This window comes from Notechis scutatus, chromosome Z, assembly GCF_049901735.1.
Source record: "Notechis scutatus isolate UNSWTSFEM ecotype Mainland chromosome Z, rNotScu1.2, whole genome shotgun sequence".
Taxonomy (NCBI): Eukaryota; Metazoa; Chordata; class Lepidosauria; order Squamata; family Elapidae; genus Notechis; species Notechis scutatus.
In genome coordinates, this window is record NC_142025.1 from 45,717,912 (window position 1) to 45,737,867 (window position 19,956).

At 35.4% G+C, this 19,956-nt stretch overlaps 1 long non-coding RNA gene across 1 annotated transcript; it reads right to left on the reverse strand.

Annotated features, from left to right (window-relative positions):
• Positions 1-15,134: 15,134 nt before the first annotated feature.
• LOC148128839 (uncharacterized) lies at positions 15,135-19,106 on the reverse strand. The gene is made up of 3 exons (XR_015745930.1): positions 19,010-19,106; positions 18,363-18,527; positions 15,135-17,274 (listed from the first exon to the last, which is right to left on the reverse strand). It is a non-coding gene; the product is annotated as an uncharacterized LOC148128839 (long non-coding RNA).
• Positions 19,107-19,956: the final 850 nt, after the last annotated feature.

The window sequence follows — 19,956 nt, forward strand, 5'->3', positions numbered from 1 at the left end:
TGACTATGATCAATGTATCAGCCACATGTTTCCATCTCTCTGGCTTTTCAGATTAGCCCACCTTATGAAGAGAATGAATTTGCCACTTAAAATTAAAAGTCAGGAATTCATTATAATTTCCAAATGCCTATCATTACCAGATGCCTATAAATAATGTTTAAGCAACATGTTTTTAAAAATGCAGTTCCTCTGCATTCATGATTTTCTTTGAATTGATTTTAAAACACCAATTCCCCCATTTGGTTAAGAAAAATATCTGAGAATTTCTTTTAAGTAGTCAAGAAAGATCAGTAATACCTTAAAAGAAAATACTATTTCCTACAATGCATGCAGTACTGGATAAATCTGGTAATTAGCGGTAGCTTACATCGCTTTCAAAATGGGTAAAATAGTTCTAAATGGGAACCTAAGGATTGGATGGAATGTTGCGGGTCTATAGCAATATAATTCTGAACACCAATGTTAGCTACCTGCAACAGAACAGCTATGAAGAATGAGGTCCAACAAGTATTATTAAACATATAACTGGTGGTGCTGGAAGGTTCAGCAATTCTTGTGCTACAATTCCCTATTTTTTCCTCTAGAAAAGAACTACTAACTGGAAAACTCTGTGGACTGCTCTTGTTTGGGTTCTTTTGTTTAGCACAGGATATTGGCAGCCTGGTCCAGGGCAAAGAGAAGTCTAAAAGATAGCTTGGTTTCCTAATAGATGCCAAGAAAGTTTCAGTATGTATTTAGTTATTGAATCCAAGCATTGTCATTTCTTTCTATGCATTTATCGGAAAACGGTTTCCGAGGTGTTCATGCTTAAATCAACCAACAACAAAATAGACTAAAAGCAAACTTTCATACAAAAAATAAGATGGCCATTAAAAGCAGGTTAAAATGGTATAATGCCAAGTCCTTGAACCCTAGAGGAATAAAATGTTTAAAATGTCTTCTTGGGAAATGCATGTACTGAAGTTGATAAAATGCAGAGTTGGTTTGGTAACACATTTGTTTTTGCCACACAAGTGAGATGCTCCAGCAGGCTGATATGAAATAAAACATCCTGTCAGAGTTGCAACAAATTGCCCACAGATAGCTGTGCTTTTCAACTTATGAATTGCTAAAAAAAACAAGTCTCCTTCATTCTAGGAGGCAGTACTTTCTCATAAATCACAGGATATGGGAGAAAAATACTCTCCTTTAAATAGAATTTCTCATAATGCAGAATCTAATTGCCCCATTGAGTAGATTAAGGCTACTATAAAGGATGCTCCAACTGATGGGTCTTGATAGCTCAAGCTTGAAGGGCTTCGTCTGACCATATTTTTGACAAATATTTTGAAGCAGTTGATTTAGCAGTCACCAACTTCAGCTGATCAAAAACCCAGTTTTAAACAAATGAGTCAGAACTATTATATTTGTCCATTGATTTGATCTTAAAGCTGCTTGTCTTCCTACCTATCATCTATGCAGGAATTGGAAGGCATAAAAGCAGGAAAAAGCCAGAAAAATAGTGAGAATAAACATTGGTAGTAGGTCCCAGATTCAATGCCTGCCCTCTCAAATTAAACAATGATGGGAATTAACATCTGTGCTGGCATCCTGGATAGTGGCTATCCACATCAATAGCTTTGCTATAAAAAAATCTTATATTGCTATTTGAACTTTATAATCAATATATGATACTACTTTCCTAGAAAAACATTTATTCTTCTAATCATAAACATCTCTTTTAGCTATATTATTGTGTGTAATATGAGAAATCCTACTGTATTCTTTTTACCTGAAATATGGCTCTGCTGCTAAGTTCTCAAGTGAAAAATCTTTTGTTTTAGTCATTCTAACTACTTGGACGTCCATTTGCAACAAAGCAATACATTGATCCTTTATTGACTTGAATCATGTATTTAAACAAGGATGATATAGGTAGGGCACACAAGTCATTTCGCTCACCTGTAGAATGGCAGTTTTACAGCAAAGGAATGGCTTTTTAAAAAACGTAATCAGATAAAAGGATTCAGCTGAATTCAGGAGTATGTCTTGAATAGAAAATAGGAAAATATTATTTCTGGTAAATCATCATGCAAACATTGATCCAGTGAAGCAGGGCCAGTCTGTATACATGAAATTATGCTGGGCATGGAATATTTTACAATGCGTACAATGTTGTTTCAAATCTGCTGGGGATAAACAAAAGTTGGGTTCAAAAAAAGCCACAACTGTTAACCTGATCATCTTTTCTCCAGGCAAGAAAGTATTTTAAAATACTGATGTGCAAATGGTTCCAAATTCACTTCAGTGGAATCCACTTCTTGAAAATGCAAAAACAACTCTCTTTAGTTAAAGATAAATCAGATAGCTGTCAGAAATCCTACATTTTTGTTTAGTATCAAGAGCAAAATAAAACATTTAAAGATACCTTCTTGAAATTTCAAAATATGGGCTTTGGACTGACTGGCTCAAAACCTTAATGTCTTTTTAAAAGTGTCAAAAAAGCTTTAAAAAAATTTAAAGCTACCTTTTCCTTCTATGTGTACTGAATGGACATTGCTTAAATCTACTTAATAATTTTCTAATGCCAGAACCCTGTTGTGTTTGAGAAAATAGATCATAGTTGTATAAAGTTAGACTGCATGTATTTTAAAACTCCTTTTAGTACTGTGCAGAGAAGAGACAAACAGCACAGGAAGCATGCTGACAAAGTTGTTTATTAGTTCCTTGCTGGCCTTTCACTCCTATGAGAAACTTCTTACATGTTTCAGGGAGCAAGAAGTTAATAAGATAATTTGGAGAAAATGGAGATAGAGAGAAGGGGAAAATATTAGTGTCTTTCTTTTCCCCCCCTCCAAATTCTGATTGTTCCACCCTAAAATTAGATATTTACATATTAATCAGATTTCTGTTGTTCAAAATGAAATGTTATAACCATTGAGAAGAGCAAAAAAATAAGAAGCAATGATGTTACTCAGATCAAGTTTGTAATTTTTGTTTTGAAATGTTAAGCCTCTTGTTAATGCTTCAACTGAAGTTATAAATTTATAACAATTTACAGATCATTGTAGGTGTGGGTGTGTTTCCATATATGTACGTTCAAACACAAAACAGTCATGAAAAAAACTCCAAATCAATTTTTTAAATGATCAATTAAAATCCAGGCAGTTGAATTTGGTGAAAGTATTCCAACAGTTTGCTGATTCTTTTGAAATAAATATTCCAAATAAATATCCCAATTTTAAAGTAAAAAAATGAAATATGGGAACAGTCTAATTATTGTACAAGGAAAATGTCATTCTCTGAAGGGTGAGATGCACCCAGTTTGAGCATTCAGATCGACTTTGGGTAGAGGTGCCCACTAGCTATTATGGGTCAATCAGCCTAATCTCGTGTTAGATTGTCCACATGCTTGTGAACATGGGGACATCTTTCTGCTCCTTGGATTTTGTTCATGCCTCAAGCTAATAATTAATGTCAATCTTGTGTGTTGCTCGGAGCCCACCATTGGATCTCATTTGCCTGGAGGGCAGCATACCATACTGTGGCTTCTCAACCATGTTGGAAGTGAAATGTGTTGCCACCTAGTGAAATGTGTTGCCACATTTAGAAATCCAATGTGCAATGTGCTATGGTGCAGCATCCATACATTAAGCAGCAGAAATGTTCAACAACACAAAACATTGTTTTTTTGAATGAGCACAGGCATCTGCCTCCATCAGCAATGTGAATCTCTGCTTTTCAGTCCCATGAATCAATGCTGAGACTACAGGTTAATGAATAAATGCTTTTTCCCATCACTTCTGAGAGTTTTAGAATAGGGGTACAGACAGGTCTACCTGCATTTCTCTTTTTTTGATTTCCAAAGGCTAAAAATGATAGTTTTGTAATGTAAATCCAAAGTTTCCTCTATATTCCCCTCTTTTTTGGCCCTGCATGAATCTGGCCATGTCTGATATATGATACATTACCTATTTTGCATCATAGCCATGTCGCAGCCTTCAAAATGTATACACAGGGAGTCAATCCCTATAGCAAGATATATGTAACTGGACCAATTTAAGGCATAAAATAGTACCTTACCCAAGATGGAAACTGTTTTTATTTTAACAGCTGGATTTTATATTTCTATTCCCTTACCATGTTTTATTTCTTTCTGCCAAACTATTCAAGCCAATAAATCTTTTTAGTAGTTAAAAATAACAGGGATGCTTCTAATGAAGGACTCTTAGCAATATTAGTCTTCAATTTCTCTGTGCCTCCTTAATGGTATGTGGTTTCTTGCCATATTTTGTTACAGTATAGAAAAAAATAGCAAGAAAGTACAGGAGGATTATAAATAGAAGATACTACTGTCTAGATCACAAAATCCACTGTTCTAAGATGGCTGTTACATAATAAATGCTTCTATTAATAAATAAGGATGTCTAATTTTGAGAGGGCTTTGTGGCTTCACAGCAGTGATATCATTGAAGAAATAACTGAAAATGGGTTTTTGGGGAAGAATTTGGAAGGAGAGCAACTCGGAATGCGTGTGAATTTGGGTGGTGTACTTTTGTCAAAGCCCAACTACGGCTAGGCATGATCCAGGGGGCAGATGCCTGCCTTCTGTCTGAAAATATTCCAGATAGAGTGGGAAGGGACCACAATTTTAATTAAGACACACTCTGGGGAAAAAAGAATTGCAAGAGATTTACAACCAGAATGACATATTGATTTTTATTTTGGAGAAAAAGCTGTAAAGTCAATATGTGGAACATATTTGTGATCAGAATTACGACCACAGGCTAGGTTCTTATCAAACTTTGTACACCCACCTTTACGCTGGCAATAAATGACTTCTGAAGAGGTCAAATCATTCCTGGGAGAGGAGTAGGAAGTTACTTTTGACAGAACATTGGCAAGGAACCATAACCTGAATCATCACATGTTCTGGAGCAAAGCCAGATTATTATTTCCTTATCAACATAAAGACATTAAAGCACACTTTAGAAACGTATTTGTGTTACTTGTGATCCTACGATCAGTCACAAAGAAACTCCGATTTCAAGAACACAGAAGGCTATATTGATATACTGTCTCACCAAATTTTTTAATCACAACCAAATCGATGCAATTATACCCATTAAAACTAGAAGTAATCATATTTGTCTTAATGTGTAATAAATATCCTTGATTGCCAAGGAAATGCCTTGATCTCTAAAGTAAGTTCAGTAGGGCAGATTATGATATAGAGTTATCCTTCCAAGCATGAAAAGTCATAATGTTGCCTAAGTAAGACTTTGTAATGTAATTTAATCTCTCCGTACATTACAATTTCAGAGGCAAGATATATATCTGACCTGATCAGACTTCACTTGCAACATGGTACTGTGTCCGTTCTGGTTACCTCAGTTGAAAAGGCATGTCAGACAAAACAAGTCCAAAGAAAGGCTACCAAGATTGTGAAAAGTTTGGGGGGGGGGGGAATAATGTGGGTGAGCTTCTTTAGCTTACATAAAAGATGCTAAAAGGTGACAGAGTAACAATCTTATAATACAGGGGTCCCTAACCCCTGGGCCACAGCTCACTACCAGGTTATGGCCTATTCGAAACCAGGCTGAAGGAGAGATGGGCAAGTGTGCATGCAAGAAACTTTACTCACATGAGCAGAGGGCATGAAGTAGCTTGGAGCTTCATGTGTACACACACACAACCACCAAGCTGGAAAGGTTGGGGATTATATAGACCAGTGATCCCCAACCTTTTTTATGCCGCGGCCCAGTACTGGCATCAGCTGGGCGCCGCGGCCCAGTACTGGCATCAGCTGGGCGCCGCCATCTTTTTTTGATGAAAAAGTGCTTCCGGTGACCTCACCGGAAGCACTTTTCATCAAAGATGGCGGCGCTCTTTCTCCAGTGAGCTTTTCCGGTAGAAATGGCTTTCTACCCGGAAAAGCTCACCGAGCGCTGGCGCCATCTTTTTTGCTGAAAAAGTGCTTCCGGTGAGCTTTCTACCGGAAAAGCTCACCGGAAGCACTTTTTCAGCAAAAAAAGATGGCGGCGCCCAGCAACCAGCGGCCCGGTAGGACTTGTTCCGCGGCCCGGTACCGGTCCGCGGACCGGTGGTTGGGGACCCCTGATATAGACTATATATATAGTCCCCATCATATGATCACAATTACAACCAGAATTTCTGTTGCTAAACTCTGGTTATTAAGTGAGTTGTGCCTTATTTTATTATATTTTTACCTTGGGTTAAGCAAATTACTGCAGTTGTTAATTATGCAATTATTAAGTGAATCTGGCTTCCCCCATTGATTTCGATTGTTGGAAGATTGGCTGAGAAGGTTACAGATGCTGACCACATGAAACCCAAATGCTGCATCTATTGTAAATTCATGTCAGTTGCCAAGCACCAGAATTTTAATCACATGACTATGGGTATAACTTTATTAATAAAAACTATACAAAACCCTATGGGTAATTATCTTCCTCAGCATAAATATTCTTTGGAAAGGAATTTGTTAATGCTCTCAGAACTGAACAAGATATTTATTGTGAACAAGAAAGAGGACAAGGCAAGAGAAAAGAAGAAGAAGAAAATGGCCAGACCTAGCTAAAGACTACAGAGGGAAAAAAAGAGAAAAAAAATATTCTTCAATTCATTACTTTCGAAGAGGCAAATCAGGCAGCAAATCAATACTACTGACATTTCTTAAATCCACCCATCTTCCAAAGTAGTGCCTCAAAAAAAGAACCATTAGAACACCAGAAGCATTGTGTTGCAGCCTATTTGGTTAAAGCCATATATTTTTAAACCTGGTAACTTTAAATTGTGTGAACTTCAACTGCTAGAATTCCTCAGCCAGCATGTTGAAGTCCATACATCTTAAAGCTGCCAAGTTTGAAAAGCACTTAAAGTTTACAGCTCATAGTTTACACACTTTCTTTGATTTGCATGGGGAAAAAACTGGAACCTTTCTAGCTTTGTACCTTTTCTCCTACACCAAACTTATAAAATATGCATTAATTTGGCATGTAATCAGCATGATGTAATCAGTTAAACATGCTTTAGAAAATAAATCAAGGATTAGGTATCGGCACAGCTGGCAACATGTGAGGACCAACTCATTTTCCTGATGGTAGAACTGTACTTCCTTGCCAATTGAATTACATCTCATTGTAATTGCATTGGTTTCAATGCATCAGAAAATAAGTTCCCCAAAACAACTAACATTGTCCAATCAAGCATCTGGCACTGATTCTGAACTGGTGCAAAGTTTTCATATTGAAGTTCTCTACTGTAATTTATTCCATTGCTTCCAGATGGATCTAGTCATTACTAAGTAAACTAAAAGCTGAACCTAGCCCTAAAAATAGAACACACTTTTCCTACCCATCTGGTTATTTTCTACTTTATAGTCATCATCCCTGAATATTATCAACTGAGCTTTAAGGGAAACCACTTGTAACCTCTAAATCTAAGTATTACAGCTGCCAAGTAAAGGACATTGCTTGCAGATGAACATATCCCCGAGGGACGTAGGAGTTGTTTTCTAACAAGTTGTATTAATAGCAGGGCATACAGGTGCTTCAGATATCTCAGATTTATTATTTAAGCTAACTGAATATTGTTGTGAAATAAATTGGGAGCTTTATAGCTGAAAAGAAATGTGTGTGTCAGCCTGGCCCAACATCTGAGTGACCAAAAATAATAATAATATAGAATTGGCCTGAAATTCTTCAGATTGAACAGTATTTTGAAGTAACTCTTTCTAAACATGACTTTAATTAAGACGACAATACATGTAGAGTAAAATAATGCTCTTTGGTGCAACTACTACTATAGTTAGTAGCTGTTTTAATAACTGGTGGTAGTTCAGCAAATATGGAAACACCCATATCACAGATTTAAAGGGACTGATCTTAATCTTAACAGCACACCAAAAAGAAGATGGCACGTTGCCTTCTGTAAACTGCAATAAGCGCCTAACAAAAGATAGCTGCACAGTGCGTTATTCCAGTCTGATAAAAATTCTGGGACTGGGAACCCTGAGAATTGTAGAGAGATATAATTATTAAATATAAGCATTGGATCTAAGAGATTACCTAACCAAATTCCCTGGTTAGATTGAATTTGGTTAGATAATCTCTAAGATCCAATGCTTATATTTAAGAGCAGATGTCTACTGTCCCATTACTCAGAAAAGATGCCCTTCCAACATCTGTTTAAACCCCTCCAGTGAAGGAAACTCCACTATCTCCCCTGGAGTCTGATCCACTTTTCCAGAGTTCATACTATTAGGATTTTTTCCCAACTTGCTTCCTTGAAATTTAACCTACTAATTCTTGTTCTATCTTTAAGCCATTTAAGCTCATCTGAGGTCTTTTGCAGTCTTCTGGACTAAACATACCTCGTATGTCTTGATGTCTCTCCATAGTTTTTCTCTTATCATCTTGCTTATTCTGCTCTAGACATGCTCTAATTTGCCAAGATCCTTCCTAATATGTGATTCTGCTGTTTGTGAAGTATGCTGGACATAACCATATACGTTACGTTTTTGGGCAAGACAGAGTAAGGGATTCTTCCTCTCTTCCCATTTTTTTAACTGTTGATTATAAGTTTTTAGTATTGCCCATTACTTATTGGATCATCACAGTTTTAATTAAAATTTAAAATTATGCCATTAGTAGCTAACTTCAGCTAACTTTTGGCTAACTTTGGTGAAAGTTTGACCAAACAAATCTGGATAGCACTCAGAAGACTTCCCACAGCTATATAATTCAGCAACTTTTAAAAATTAGTTGAAAGAAAGCAATTTCTACTTGTGCTAGTGATTTGGGTTACGTTCGCTCAGCCAGCGTGCTGCCAATTGCTGTAATGTTTATAATTATTTTTATTTTTATTCTCTTTACCATCAGTCACTTGTTCAGATGGACAGCCACATAGATTGGATAGGTAGATAATGATGACAGAGAGAGAGAGAATAACACTTCTTCACTACTGTAATATTGCTAAGAAAACTACAAAGATGTCCCTATATCTTTATCAGCCAATTCAGCACAGCTTAAAGTGGCTTTATTTTTACCACAAGTACAGAGAAATATTTCAGTATGCTCAACTTTTTTAGAGCTTTCAGTTCAGTTTGAGTGCTTATGGTTTTACCACAAATGGAAAAGAATAAGAGCCAGAGGTTAATTAAGCTCTTAACCCCGTTGGAAGGGGCTCTTTTATACCAAGATTGCCGCTGACCTACTGCCCTCCACCTTTGAGGTTTCTGGGCTTCCAAACACAACTCCCCAAAGCCTGTCTAGCCGTGCCCTTCCTTCCTGTTCCGCATGAGGGCGACACAGGGATGGCCTTCCAGGCAGCAAATTACCCTCCTCCCCACCCCCAAAGCAACTGCTGTAGCCTTCAGGAGGTCTGATGCCGAAGTGCTTGGGAGCAAAGGAGCAACCTCTCCGGGAATTCCCGCCACGTGTTCCCACGGTACATGGGGGTGGGAGAAAGGCCATGGGAGAATGGCTGAAAAGCCACTGACTCTGAGGGTCTAGGCCGAGGGGCTCCTGGTCTCTTGTGGGAAGGTAAAGAAGGGGATCGCTGAAACTGGTCGGGCTGCCTCTAGGGGACCCCGAATCCATGCTTTTCTTGGTGCACACTCTTGCCCTCTCGTGCTCCTGGTATGGATTTGCTGCGATGCGGGAAAATGTTCAGGGCAATTATGAATGAATTTTTATTTATGTATGATGAAGGTATCAAGAACTAGAGATCAGCTCAGATCCCTTGAAATCAATAGCTTATGTCCTCGTCCTTAGGGTGAACCAACCTTAACTGACCTAATTTCCCAATATCAATATTAACTACAATTTAGCATGATCAGTATTACAAGCATAATAAGATTATTTAGCATTTTCATCCAGAACTGAGAATAATATTAAAGAGAGAAAAAACAACAACTCTGCAGCGAATTAGATAGAAATATTTTGGTATATTAAAGATTTCAGGCTTTTTTTTTTTTTTAAACAAGTTTTATTGATTTTCAAAACACACAAGTCATCATTATCCATTACATGTTTAAACCTTTTTCCATTATAAATTTAACAAGTCAGATAAACTATAATTCTATTTTAAACCATTTCCATATAAACATACAAAAACCTCTTATCCAATTTCCCTTTATTTCTCTTCACTCTTATTCAATTTTATTATTATTATTTCATCTACTTCTTTCTGACTTAGTTACCATTATTCTCATTCTATATTTCTACAAGGTTATATTAATTTCCCCCAAAAAAAAACAACATAATCACACAACACACAAAACATAAAAAAGATCTTTTTGGAAAGTAACTTGGACCCAGGTATCTCTCTTTTCATGGACTTCAATTATATTCAGGCTCATCTTACATATCATTACTTATTTTATTTACCATTCTAAGTCTTCTATATTAACTTCTCCACATATTTCACTCTTCTTGATTCTATCTTAATTAATCATCTTAATTTGAGTCATTATATTTATATCTTTTGTCTCATTCCTTTTAAAAAGAAAGAAATTTCTCCTGAAATCACTAATCAGAGTATGATGCCTTTCTATCTACCCACTAAATTAATCAAATTAATCTTTAAACTACCCAATCCGATTTTGCTTGGTACATTCTAACTGAATAATACATCTAAAACAATTAAATACATAGTTAAGCAATAGATTTAAATATTAAAAACAAAATACTATAATGAAAGTTTTATAATAACATCAATACCATAATCTTAATAAACTCTTTAATTAAAGTTTAATATTCTAAATCTCCCTCATATTATATTTTCAAACCAATCATTATTAACATTCCAACATTTTAATCTCTTATCAACTCTCAAGCCATTTAAATTTTCTATTTCTGATACAATACTACAATATCATCTTATGTACCTTGCAAAATCTTTTTGAATAAATTATACTTATCCTTTATCCCTAAAAAAATTTCTTTTTTCTCATTTAATTTCAAAACTTTGTAGCTTTTCTCCACCTTTTCCCTTTCTTTCTTCCCCCAACAAACCTTTCTAGCCCCCCCTTCTTCTAGCCTCTGCCTTACTGGCTTCCCTTCTCTGTCGTATTCCTCTTCCCTTTTGTTTACCATCCTTATATTGATTTTGCACCTTGTTTTTCCCTTTCTTAAATGTTTTTTTAAATCTTAAGTCCTTTATTTCCCTTCTTTTTCCTCTTCCTTCCCTCTTGGTCGAGTTCTGAGATTTATTAAAGATGGCTTCCTCTCTTTGTTCTTCTTCTGCTGTCTTCATCTGTTGCAATGTTTGTTGATAATTAATAAGCGCCATTTCTAAAAAAGGAAGGCTTCTTTCAAACCAGCTTTACCATTTTGTTTTGCTTGCTCATAATCTTTTCTCAGTTCCTCGATAGAAGAAGCCATTATAAATCTTTTCTTTTCTTTTCTCTTACAACAGCCAGAATATTCCAAAGGAAAAATAAGACAATCCCAAAGTTCTCAGTCAGTCCAAACCAAGACAGAGTTCCCACTCTCCTCCTGGGGTAGTATCAATTAAAGAAAAGAAAGTCCAAATCTGTTTCTTAAAATCTTATTGCAATATATTTTAGTCTTTCAATCCTTAGGCATCTCCTCCAACAAGGTCTTAGCATACAAATATTTTTTTTTAGTCCTCTCTTTTCCCACTCACCGCTTAGAGCCAGTTTTCACCTAAAAAAATAGGTTTCTTAATGTTCACTTTTTATTCCGTAAAAAAGAGGGTAAGCTATCCTTTCAGCACCATTAAACTGCCGCTTTTTCCTCTTCTCGAAGGTATCATTCAGAAAGTCATACTTTTCAGGAATTTTGTTAAATATGTCTTAGAGTCCTAGGAACCAAGAAAGACTTTCTCCTCTCAAGCACTTTCTCCACTTCCTCCTGCGCATTCTTACCCGGCTGCCAGCTTCTTTGTGGCGGCCATTACGGACTGCCGCTGCACCGTCCTGGGAAAAGGGGTTCTGCTGGCTGGGGAGGGGGTCTGCAACACCCCAAACCCTTCTCCGGATCCCCACCTTCAGCTGCCCCTGCAGGGCAGCCTAGCTCCGTACCCGTCTGGGTCGGAGCCCCAAAAACGGCTAGCGCGGCAGGGATCGTGCAGCTTCGCAAATCCCTGCCGCTCGCGAAGCCGACAAACCGGAAACCCCAAATTATGAATGAATTTTATTTATGTATGATGAAGGTATCAAGAACTAGAGATCAGCTCAGATCCGTTGAAATCAATAGCTTATGTCCTCGTCCTTAGGGTGAACCAACCTTAACTGACCTAATTTCCCAATATCAATATTAACTACAATTTAGCATGATCAGTATTACAAGCATAATAAGATTATTTAGCATTTTCATCCAGAACTGAGAATAATATTAAAGAGAGAAAAAACAACAACTCTGCAGCGAATTAGATAGAAATATTTTGGTATATTAAAGATTTCAGGCTTGAGGTGAATAGTAAGGTATCTATTGTATTTTTGTATACGCACACACAATTACACATATGTTAATAAAAGGAAAGCAAATAAACAAAGCAAATTTAACAAGGTTAAAAAAAGAGTTCTTGCTCTCTGTGCACATAATTAATTGATATTATTGTGATGACTGTGAGCCAGTTTGATCTAATGGTATATGGCAAGGGTCTTCAAACTTGGCAAGTTTAAGAGTTGTGGATTTCAACTCCCAGAATTCCTGAGCTAACATAACTGGAGGAGGAATTCTGGGAGTTGAAGTCCACAAGTCTTAAAGCTGACAAGTTTGAAGACCCCTTGGTTAAGGTATCAGGCTGGAAAGAGAGACATAAAATCTCGCCTGAGCCATGAAAGCCAACTGGGTAACTTTGGTCCAATCATTCTCCCAATTCTCACAGGATGTTGTTGTGGGGAAAATAGTTGCGCTAGTGGATACGTTCACTGCCTTGAACTATTTATATATATAGGTGGGATATAAATAAAATAAATAATAATTCCCTGCTCTGGAATATAGAACTGAAAAAATGGAGGAAAAATAATAAAATAGTATGTGAAGGAGACCAATATATTACTATTGTTGGCTTTGTTATTTTTCAAAGTTCTCTATATCAGAATTTTGATAAATATGTACACCTTGTCCATGGACAAATGTTTATTCACTTCAGAAGACTAGCTCCTTACATTTAAATATCTAGGTGCTTATGTACTGTAATTGAGATAAATAATATTTATTATAAGCATTGCTATTTACTGTTTAAAACTCATCTGAGTCTTTAGAAAATTCTTTATTAAATTTCTCCATAATTCCAATCATTAAATTTATTAAGATATTTTATCACAGCCATGGTTAAAACATAAAAAAAAAATTATGTACTTACAGAGGGAAGACATAACATACTCTAATACAAGAAGAATATTAGGGCTATAGAGAAAATATAGTATTAAAAGTATTTTCTTTTAATGCTAATAATATTAACATTCTTATCAGCTTTATTTTGCATTTATTAATGGGTGTGAATCATATGGCTAAAGGTGCATGTGTCTTATAGGAAATGCCTATGTCCATCATCCTTGCTTTGTCTAATTAATATTGCAGCCAGTTTTAACGAACTTTATCTCCTTGCTTTTCAGAATGTTTTTAATGATTTGGGGCCAATCTTAATTTCCATTAGAGGAATCAATGCAGCACTTGTATTGATTTCAGAGGAAGTTAGACTGGCCTTTGATACTCCCTTGTCTTGCAATTCAGTATTTTTTCCTATTCAAGAATGTAACAAATTGACTGGTTTAATATTTTCCTTTTTATCCTTCCCCTTAATACCTTGTATCCAAATAAGTATTTAAAACCATTCCAAATAAATAAACATATATTGATATGACCTTACTCCTTTAAGGCCCCAGGTACAAAATTTCCAATGTGAAAAGAATTGCATACAATAGGATGATCCAAAGATAAATTCTTTCTAAGTTTGCCAATTAGCTAGTATTAACACCAAATAGATCTGCCATATTAAAAGCACTGTATATTTATTGACTGAATACTAGAGAAGAAAATCTGATAATTGTAATTATATTTAATTCTTTATAAATTTTCAGAAGCATTAGGCTGGTGCTGAAAAGGGAAAGGGAATTCATGCTTGCATTATGACAAAAATGCCACATATGATTTTTATGCTCCAAGCAAAGTTGTAATTAGAATTATCTTCCAGAGACTCAGCATGTCTCATATTAGAAGGTAGATGCATGTGAGGTTTTGGCAGCAGAGTGATAAATAAAGTAAATAAAATATATATGTGCATCCACACATCATGGCTTCAAAATCTAAGGGACTGGTTTGGACAAAACTGAACAGCACTATTTTGAGCGGCTGTTGATAAAAATAGGATCGCCAATATGATCACCAACTTCTGATGACAGAAATGGCACAAGAAGAAGAAGATCCCAACTCAGTCATGAATTTATTTATTAAGTGGCCAATGGCCAGGTTCAGTGCCAGATTTTGAAAACAAAACTCAACTATAATTTTCATGTTTATAACTTGTTGGAATGGCTAGATTTACAAATGATAAAACTATGGTCTTTAACCATAGCTTGCTGGATAAACCATGAACCTCTACTCCCACACTGTATTGAATTACAAATTATATTATACAAACCACAAAGGTCAAATTTGCATATGGTATTAAGTTAAAAACCAATCAGATTATGGTTTAGAGTGTGTTGCAAATTTCTTCACTTTCTGGTCTACATTAAACATTTCTATGGTATATTAGCAGCTTAGAGGTGCTTTTAACATTTGAAAATATGCTCCCTTTTAATAATATTTGAAGATCTGCTTTATTTTGTTTATACTTTGAAGAATTGATTCATCATTAGCATATTGCAAATTATAATATTTCTTCTCAGCTGTGGATGGAATTTATAACATGACATAGAAGGCAACTTGTAAGGGTGTCTAAGGAAAGGGTGCAGAGAGTTATGGCTACAGTGACCGTAAAATATGTTTTCAAAAGAGCAGGTTTCAGTCATGCAATCATGGCTGCAATCCCCCTGGACTTTTCTGCTTGAATATCATATAAGAAGACAAATCAGGGTGTTTAATTCACTTAATAAAATCTATCACTTAAAAGATCTTTATCAAATATACCAATTAAAGTAGTGATTTATTGGTCTGGAAATTAAAAAAAAACAGATCGGAGTTAAAGAATGACTGTGAATGTCTACAAGATACTTCAAGAATCAATAAAACAAAAATAACATTTTTTTCCTTTTTTCTTCTAGCACAAACATAATCACTGAGTAGCTAGAATATCAAGTAATATAGATCCATTGCTTTCATGCAAGCAATGTGCAGTATTTCACCAACTCCCTCCCCTCCCCCTGTTCAGCATAAATGCAATTCAGAAATACTCCCAAAATTTTCACATACTCTCATTTCTCTCTGAACAGCAGATTTCTTCATACTGAAACAGAGTGCTTCTTTGAAACCTGTGCCATTCAAAAAACAATTTGTCATGATGTAGTAGAGTGCATGATATTGCCTGGCTTGTGTCAACTTTAGGACTTCAGACTTAATTAGGAAGAAAAATAAGCTATGCAACTCTGTACTTGTCAAGTAAATCCCACAAAGTTCAGTGTTAATTTATTCATAGATACAGTGAGACAGAATTTCTACTTAAATCCTTCAGCATTTAAAAGGAAAGCTTCCTTTGAGCCAAGAAAGACTCAACATGACTTCATAGAAATCCTCCTGTTCCTGGATTGGGATGAACATCAGCTATTCACATGCAGATAACTGTGAAACCCTGTATCTGGAGCTTCCCCTGAAGACCACTTGGAAGTTGTATTCCCCTGAAGTCCACTTGTATGTTATAGCAGGTTCAGAATGTTGCAGAATGTTGCATGATGAACTCGTCATAGTATGCCAATACAATTCAAGGTACTGGTCACCATCTATGACATTTTCATGACATATGGAATATATCAAAGAGAGTTGCTACTCTTTTTTCCTAACTTTTTTTTAACCTCCAGCCTATAAACTCACAATTTACGAGTGAGGTGACATAAACAATTATTTAAATAAAAATAATTTTATACAAGTATTTTTTTAATCTTAAATTTCCTAGTGGTCTTTTAGTAGCTTAACTTGTTGAAATCATGGTTCAAAATCGTTGCCAACAAAAGAGACCCTACTATACTCAATAGTGGATCAATCCCATTGAGCTCAGAGGCCTAAGCATAGAAGTAGACAAGCTAAAACTTTAGGCTGCTATAAACTGGTCACAATCGAGTCATGGAGTTGTGGAAATTATAGAAGTATCTGCAGGCATTTTGGCAGCCACAGGATTCAATATTATTCTTCAGAATATATTAAAACATTCATTTGTCACTGGGGTTCCCAATCATTTTAAGCTGACTGACACATTTGAGAATTCATGTGTACTATTTTCTAGAGAAAGGGGCATGCCCAGGCACAGAACGACTGTTTTGAAAGGTGTCTGTAGATATACTGACACCAGCAGGATTTCTGACGTAAAATAGTCATGAATTAAGACACACATTATTTGTAGAGTAGTTCCATAGTTCATAGCCTTAAGAACAAATCATTTTATGTTTGTTCCATTCTCTAACCTGGTGGTCTCCAAATGCATGTATGTTTACAAACTATTACATTTGTAATAAAACATATGACAGCAAATGATGGTCCTAGCTATTTGTCTTTGTGGTAGCCAGTCTGAAGTTATTTTGCTGTATAATTGAGCATTATGGATTTTGCCTAGTTGGTCCACCAGAGTTTTTAACTTATCATATGTAATAGAATTAGAATTCTTTTATTGGTCAAGTGTGATTGGACACGCTATGAATTTGTCTTGGTGCAAATGTTTTCAGTATACATAAAAGATACATTCATCAAGAGTCAAGAATCATAAGGTACAACACTTAAGTCATAGGGTACAATAAGCAGTCAAATCATTCTAGGAAACAGTCAATATAAATCGTAAGGATACAAGTGACAAAGTTACAGTCATACAGTCACAAGTGGGAGGGGATGGGTGATAAGGAGTGATGAGAAGATTAATAGTAATAGTAGTGCAGACTCTGTAAATAGTTGGACAGTGTTGAGGGAATTATTTATTCTGCTGCACTATAGCAAAATTGAATATTACCTCTACACACACATCACAAGGTTCCTTCCACAAATTTCACAGAATTGCCTTGTGTGTTTCTTCCTTTGTACCTCTTTTAATAGATTTTTTTTCCCCAACATGGGTTTGGGCATCTTTTCTGAATCAAAAAGCTGATTTTGCTGTCCCCTGGAACAAAAACACATTCCCTATTTAATTTAATGAAATACTTTCCCATTCGTATAGAAAATAAATGTTAATTTATCTCCCAGTTCTATTAAGAATGTAATGCATTGTTGTGTTCCCTTTAAATGAAGCCATTTTTTTTCTTGAACTTTATAAATTATATATGATATAATTTACTATATGAAAAAGATTTTGCACATAATATTTTTATGGTAACCCCTTTTTTTGTTTCTTCATTAGCAAGCCTGAAAATGGAAAAATATGCCCTAAGCAAATTAATTAAATAAAAACTATTTTTTTGAAAATTTGTCATATTATGCTATTAAATTTATTTATTGAATCTACAAATATATTGTTGGCAATAGATCTCACTGAATCCTTAGGTATTATTTGAGAAAATCTAGATAGATTTGTGCTGAATTTGGATGATAAATTGCTCTACAAAAATTTCTTTCTGAGCGGCATTCTGCATATAAAGTAACACAATCAAAACGTATAATAACATCAAATGCAATTAAATGACAATAATAACATAACTTCAAAATCAAGATGGTTATTTTGACATTGAGACCAGAACCAGAGAATAAAACACTACAGCTAAATATGAATGCCATACCAAAAATATCTATTTGGAACCTCTTACATATTTGAGTGCAACTCTCCATCACAAATACCCAAGAATAGAGTATGTATTCATATCTCAGCATTTTAGTGTCATTGTTTTGGAACAGGTGCCTATCAAATTAAAACAATATTAATCATGATACAATATATTTCAAAAGCTTTTAGGAGGCTGGTGCTGGCAAAAATTGTTTGTTTTTTTGTGTTTGTTTAGCACCTAACTCCCAATGACCCTGGATGGCTCATAAGTAAAGAACATTTAAAAATAATAATAAACAAAAATAAAGAATAAAGAATAAAAGATAGCAAAGATGACCAAAACTATCTGCCTTGTCCTCCATTCTTTCATACCTCTGAAATTGTTTTCTTTACTTATAAGGTCAGAAGCCTCACATGTTAGCATTAGAAGGTAATTCACTCAAGAATGCAAAAGGAGCAAACAATGCAACACTGTCTTTGGCATTACATACCTCTCTGTTGCCTTTAGATAACAATCAATCTGTATATTGTCTTGATCCAAACCATTTTATGAGTGCTCTTGTGAGAGAAAATATTGGAGTTTGGATCTGAACCGGACATATTTTGCCTGCACCACATTTCCCTTCTTCCCACTGTAAGGCTTTGAAACCCATAAACTACTTATTTTATTTTATTTATTTATTTATTTGATTTGCCAATTGTTTACAAGATAATAAGTATAAGTGTATACATAGTTGTGAATACATGAAATGGGTACATATAAGAAAAATAAAAGAAGAATAAGAGAAACAATAGGACAGGGACGGTAGGCACGTTGGTGCGCTTATGCACGCCCCCTACAGACCTCTTAGGAAAGGGGTGAGGTCAATAGTAGACAGTCTAAGGTTAAAGTTTTTGGGGTTTGGGGAAGAAACTACAGAGTCGGGTAGAATATTCCAGGCATTGACCACTCTATTGCTGAAGTCGTATTTCCTGCAATCAAGTTTGGTGCGGTTTACTTTGAGTTTGTATCTATTGTGTGCTCTTGTGTTGTACTTGCAAGAAAGAGATAAAAATAAAGATTATTTTCAACCTAGTAGTTTCCCCAAAGAGGGAGTTTATTTTATGGATTCAGCCTCTCTTTTTTAAGGAACTGTACCTGCTTTAGTGTCTGACTGTCCCTTTTATATTCTACTTTTTTAGAAAACATAAATGTTCAAATTCCCACACACACTCACCGATCTTTCCAATATTGCAAAATCTAATTCACAAGGAATATTGAAAACAAAGGCTGTTTTGTACAAAGAAACTGTTGAAGCTTACATAAGCAGTTAAATAAAATATTTACTTTGAAGAAATGGAGTAAAAGACCAATATTGTTCCAATTTAGAAAGTTTTCAAAGGCTACAGCAACTCCCTTCTGGAGTTGGCCTACTTTCAAAACTCAGCAATTAAGTATCTAGAATTCATTTTAAAAAAACTAAATTCAAAATAAAAAGAGGGGAGGAAAATACGATATCCCATTCGCTAACATCAGAAGGATGTATATGTAGATTAGATTGATTTTTTTTTCATGGCAATGCCCCACTTTTTTTTCTTTTCTGTTTTTTCAACATGTCTTTTTTCCTCTTTTTTTGACTAATTATTGTGCACAGCTCCCTCTATTGGTTTCAAATAAAGTTACTGTCTGTGAACATGTTCTAATCCAGGGGTCTCCAAACCTTGGCAACTCTTGTGGACTTCAACTCCCAGAATTCCTCAGCCAGCAAAGCTATACACTTTCTGTATGTTTTATAGGAGATTAGTAGAATTACCTCTCTAAACACAAGGTAATGTCAGCAGGAGAATTATGGAAATAATAGGCTAACACACCCTGAAAGTACAAATTTTGGGGAAAGCTGCCCTAGCATACCATTATAGAAATAAAAAGACCACATTCAATACTGCTTTTAAATTGTTCTCAATGATGCTTCATATAAAGTTAATCTCACACTGAGCCCAAACCAAACAGGCCATATGTGTAATACTGGTTAACCATAGATTATGACTTAACTATATTGTATAAATAAGCAAGTCATGGGCTGTTCAGCAAAGCCTGTTTCAGGA